Source organism: Macrosteles quadrilineatus, unplaced genomic scaffold (assembly GCF_028750875.1).
Source record: "Macrosteles quadrilineatus isolate MER2022 unplaced genomic scaffold, UCM_ALF_1.0 Scaffold_1__1_contigs__length_201487025, whole genome shotgun sequence".
NCBI lineage: Eukaryota > Metazoa > Arthropoda > Insecta > Hemiptera > Cicadellidae > Macrosteles > Macrosteles quadrilineatus.
This window is the reverse complement of record NW_026542594.1, coordinates 111348600-111354599: the sequence shown is the minus strand read 5'-3', so window position 1 is coordinate 111354599 and position 6000 is coordinate 111348600.

Sequence of the window (6000 nt, the reverse complement as noted above, 5' to 3'; positions counted from 1 at the left end):
TCCGACTTTGTAACACTACGTCACTACCACTACCTACAACCATAGATAAAACATACTCCTTGAGGAGTATCTTCTATCTATTATGCTACAATCGATTTGTTACCAAAACCTAGGGGAAAAGTAGTTTAATAAATGTGTTATCAATACCTTGCAAAATTAGCCAAAATAGGTCCTTAACGTTGTTGAAATACAGCCATCATAACGTATTATTTTATCAATATTTCAATTTTATAATGTCAAAGGCCTGAAATCCCTAGAAAATCTAAAAAAAACTCCAATTTCGCTGATTATCCCTAGTTATCCCTCAATCCCTTTTCAATCCCTCGAAGGCCCTAAATATCCCTAGAAAGGGATTTTTATCCCTCAAATGGAAACACTGCCGTGGACTGCTGTATTTATACCCGATTTGGTTGCTATGGAGACCATGGAATGTTCTAGAACTTTAAACCCAGATGTTTCCACCAAAAGTTATCTTCCTTTTCCGGCAGCCTGACGTCATCGCTGCCCACTTGATCGTTCTTGATCCATCAGCTGCTGCCGGCTGGAGCTCGAGCTGTCAGAGAAGCTATTGTAAACTAGTAAACAAACATTGAAACAAATGTAATAAATAAATATGTTTTAATTATTTAGTTAGTTGTTAAATTTACATGTTTATCCCTTTGAGTGTGAAATAAAATAGTAATGTACATTCATAACTGTTATTGTGTTGCTGAAATATTTACAATGGATAACCTAACCTAAATACGGTAAGTGGGTAAGCTAACCTAGGTACGGTAAGTGGGTAGAAATATTCTTTATTACCACTATTTACAAAATAAACTATTAGAAACATTATTTCATTAGTAATTTAAAGAACATTAAGAAATATTTAAACTATGAAAAATGTGAGATAGGCCTACTTTTATTACAATTGATCTAACAAAAACCTAACCTAGCCTAGGCATAACATAGCCTAAAACGGTTACCGGTAAGTTAAATTGAAACATTACATTGTCCCCTAATTTGAAAAATAAAAAAAATATTTACATATATACAAAACATTAGACAATACATAGTCCTTTTTTTTATTTTGAAAATTACTCCTCTATTTCCATATAATTTGGTCTTAAGTCCAAAATGTCTTCGTCGTCATCTTCATCTATTTTTATCAATTTATACTCATTGATTTGTGGCTCAAGCCAGTGCACTAGATTCACATTGAGAATCATCTCTTCAAATATTATTCTTAGTTCTTCATCATCTATCCTTTTTAAATTGTTCTTTCCTTCTTCTTCTCCTTTCTTCATTTCTGCCTTCTCTTGTTCTTCCTTCTTCTTTTCCACTGTGATTTTTCCTTGTAACCTTCTCTTCTGTTCTTCAACTTCCATCCTTTTCTTCTCTTCTTCCAATTTCTTCTCCTTTTCCCTTCTTTTCATCTCTTCCTCTTCCAATTTTCTCTTCTTGTCTTCTTTCATTTTTTTCTCTTCTCCAGTCTTCAGTTCTTCATTTTTTCTATGTTCTTCTTCTAACATCCTCAATTCTGGCTGGGCTGTTTTTATCTCTTCATTTTCTATGATTTCTGAATATTGTTCCAATTCTAACTTCCACCCTAATGTTTCTTCTAATTGCTTTGTCTCTTCTCTATCTTCTTCATCTATATGACTAATTTTGTTGATTTCTTCAGAAATTTCTTCTCTACTTAATAGATTGTCTTCCTTCTCATCCATACTTTGAGTGAATTCTCCTGTTTGTAATATATTGCATCTTATGCTTTGAATGAAATTATTGTTAAATTTGATGTTTTCTTTTCCTATAGTAGCATAGTTTTTATTTAAATTTATAACCATGTTCAGTTCTTTCATCGTATCGATTCCAATTATTATTTCCTTAATCAAGTTTGGTATAATCAAACATTGGATTTGTGTACTTATTGAGCCTATTTTTGCATTTATTAAGATAATACTCTTAACTCGCTGGGACTTCTGATTCACTGCTGTAGTTATTATAGTATTTGTTAATGGAAATTCTTCATATTTTCCTAAATTGTGTTTATTTTTTAAAAACCATTCCCTTTGCATACAAGTAACAGTGCTTCCAGTGTCTAATATACACACTGTACTAACTTTTTCAAAATTAATGTCAATTTCTGGTACATGATACATGTGTTTAGTTTCTTCAACATTATTGATGTTGTCATTTAGTAAGAATTCTTTGTCGACATAAATATTATTTATAGGCCTAATATTTTCTAATTCATTTTGCACTGAAAATTTATTAAGTGTCTTGTCCGGTGATGTCAAAATTTCCCTTAGGCCTGCATTATTTCCAGTGCTATCTAGTTTAAATATTTTTGTTTAGGTTCTTCTCGGTTACTATCTCCTGGTTTTTGATTGTGATCATAGCTGTTTCTATTTCCATAATTATTTTGGAAATGATCCCTCCTATTTTCATTTTTCTTTTCAAAATAGTGTCTGTCCCCTGATGGCCTGTGATTAAATGAACCTCGTTGATCCATGTTTCTTCCTGATGGTCTGTGACTGTATGAACTTCTTCGTTCTACATTCCTTTCTGCCTCGTTCCGTATAGATTCGTTAATTTCTATCGTATCTTCTCTACTTAATAGTTCCTCAATTTGATGTATTGAAACTATGTTTTGCACTCTGGAGGCCTGTTGAATTGTTTCGTCAAAATGTCGAACAAGGCGACGAACTATTTCCCTCTCTGTGAATTTTGGTGTCATATTTTGCAACAGTATTACTCTGTCGATGAAATACTCTGTTCTTGTCAGTCCCCTCCTTGGTATGTATTTTTCTAAGTCTAATTTAGTTTTAATCCCATCTTGAATCTCCTCATTCCAATATTTGTTCATAAAATATTTTTCAAAGTCTTCAATATCGTGTACTGAAGTCCTAACTAGATCCCACCATCGTGCTGCAGTTCCTTCCAAGCATATATCTAAGATTTCTTCTAAATTCAGTGATTGTTCATCCTGTGAAAGCCTTCGTTCATTTTCCCTGTTATAATAGTTTTTCAGCCTAGAAAGGAATTGATTTGGGTTTTTTGATTTTCCATTGAATTTTGGTAAGTCTTTAGCTATGGTGCTAGGACATGTGATATGTAGGCCTACTGGTTTCCCACTATTCCCAGCTTTTAACTTTGCCTCAAATTCCTTATTGATTCTTTCCTGATTCTCTTGAATCATTGCGATTCTTTCCTCAATATGGTTGTGTACTTCTTCCCTTAATTCTGTTATTTTTGTATCAAATTTGGATTCGATTTGTCTTATTTCGATGGTCAGATCCTTCCGAACTTTTTCTATTTCTTGTTTAGTTTGTTTAAATTGTGACAATACTTGTTCTTTAAACTCTTCAAGTGTCTGTAATATAGGCCTAATTATTGTTTGGTCCATGTTTGTGTGCTGTGTTCTACTGGGACTTGTTACGTTACTATGATTTAGATTGTCGCCAGACGCTAAATTTTGATTATCGATACTGTATAAGTCATCTCCGGGATTGTCATTATTAGGGTTTAATAATTCTTCCATATTGATTTCGTCTAATTGCCGGCTCATATTTAAGTGTGCTTCTTGTGCTCTAAGTGTAGGTGTTATATATTTTCGTAAATTATATCTCTGCATTAAAATAATCTATAACCGTGATAAAATCAAGCCACCTAGTTGGGTGCCAATTTGTAACGTCTCAATGACTTAACTCTGCATTTCATTTAATTGTATTTATTTTATTTTGTATTTTTATCAAAGTTTCTCAGGGATGGGTTCTTTGCCACGTGACTGATTTTATCCTAACTGCAGAATGTGTGAAATGTGAGATATAATGTTAAGTTATACAGAGCCACTATGTGTAAGTGTTATTTGGTCGCAGCACTCTTAAAATAAGGTGCCAGACAACTACCAAATATGCGTGCTTGTTTAGTGTTAAACCGCAGCACCAGCGGTCAGCCGGGGCCTGACAAATGCTTTGTATGGAGTTAAATTGTTAGTGCCACTACTTGTAAGTGTTATTTCGGTCGCAGCACTCTTTAAAAAAAGGTGCCAGACAACTACCGAATGTGCGTGAGTGTTGAGTGTTAAAGCCGCAGCACCAGCGGTCTGCCGGGGCCTGACAAATGCTTTGTGTGTAGGCCTATTCTAATTTCTATCCTACTTACTTGTCTAATTCAAATTACCTTATTAATATTTCAAATGAGTACACAATTGGGACTGACCTTATTCCTTGTTTTTATTTTCTTTTACAAATACAAATTTGATTACTATTGATTATTGTTTTATTTGCGCCTGGCAAATGGTTTAAACCCGCAGCGCTGACTGTCAACTCGTGAAGTGAAGACTGGCCCGTGGACTGCTGTATTTATACCCGATTTGGTTGCTATGGAGACCATGGAATGTTCTAGAACTTTAAACCCAGATGTTTCCACCAAAAGTTATCTTCCTTTTCCGGCAGCCTGACGTCATCGCTGCCCACTTGATCGTTCTTGATCCATCAGCTGCTGCCGGCTGGAGCTCGAGCTGTCAGAGAAGCTATTGTAAACTAGTAAACAAACATTGAAACAAATGTAATAAATAAATATGTTTTAATTATTTAGTTAGTTGTTAAATTTACATGTTTATCCCTTTGAGTGTGAAATAAAATAGTAATGTACATTCATAACTGTTATTGTGTTGCTGAAATATTTACAATGGATAACCTAACCTAAATACGGTAAGTGGGTAAGCTAACCTAGGTACGGTAAGTGGGTAGAAATATTCTTTATTACCACTATTTACAAAATAAACTATTAGAAACATTATTTCATTAGTAATTTAAAGAACATTAAGAAATATTTAAACTATGAAAAATGTGAGATAGGCCTACTTTTATTACAATTGATCTAACAAAAACCTAACCTAGCCTAGGCATAACATAGCCTAAAACGGTTACCGGTAAGTTAAATTGAAACATTACATTGTCCCCTAATTTGAAAAATAAAAAAAATATTTACATATATACAAAACATTAGACAATACATAGTCCTTTTTTTTATTTTGAAAATTACTCCTCTATTTCCATATAATTTGGTCTTAAGTCCAAAATGTCTTCGTCGTCATCTTCATCTATTTTTATCAATTTATACTCATTGATTTGTGGCTCAAGCCAGTGCACTAGATTCACATTGAGAATCATCTCTTCAAATATTATTCTTAGTTCTTCATCATCTATCCTTTTTAAATTGTTCTTTCCTTCTTCTTCTCCTTTCTTCATTTCTGCCTTCTCTTGTTCTTCCTTCTTCTTTTCCACTGTGATTTTTCCTTGTAACCTTCTCTTCTGTTCTTCAACTTCCATCCTTTTCTTCTCTTCTTCCAATTTCTTCTCCTTTTCCCTTCTTTTCATCTCTTCCTCTTCCAATTTTCTCTTCTTGTCTTCTTTCATTTTTTTCTCTTCTCCAGTCTTCAGTTCTTCATTTTTTCTATGTTCTTCTTCTAACATCCTCAATTCTGGCTGGGCTGTTTTTATCTCTTCATTTTCTATGATTTCTGAATATTGTTCCAATTCTAACTTCCACCCTAATGTTTCTTCTAATTGCTTTGTCTCTTCTCTATCTTCTTCATCTATATGACTAATTTTGTTGATTTCTTCAGAAATTTCTTCTCTACTTAATAGATTGTCTTCCTTCTCATCCATACTTTGAGTGAATTCTCCTGTTTGTAATATATTGCATCTTATGCTTTGAATGAAATTATTGTTAAATTTGATGTTTTCTTTTCCTATAGTAGCATAGTTTTTATTTAAATTTATAACCATGTTCAGTTCTTTCATCGTATCGATTCCAATTATTATTTCCTTAATCAAGTTTGGTATAATCAAACATTGGATTTGTGTACTTATTGAGCCTATTTTTGCATTTATTAAGATAATACTCTTAACTCGCTGGGACTTCTGATTCACTGCTGTAGTTATTATAGTATTTGTTAATGGAAATTCTTCATATTTTCCTAAATTGTGTTTATTTTTTTAAAAACCATTC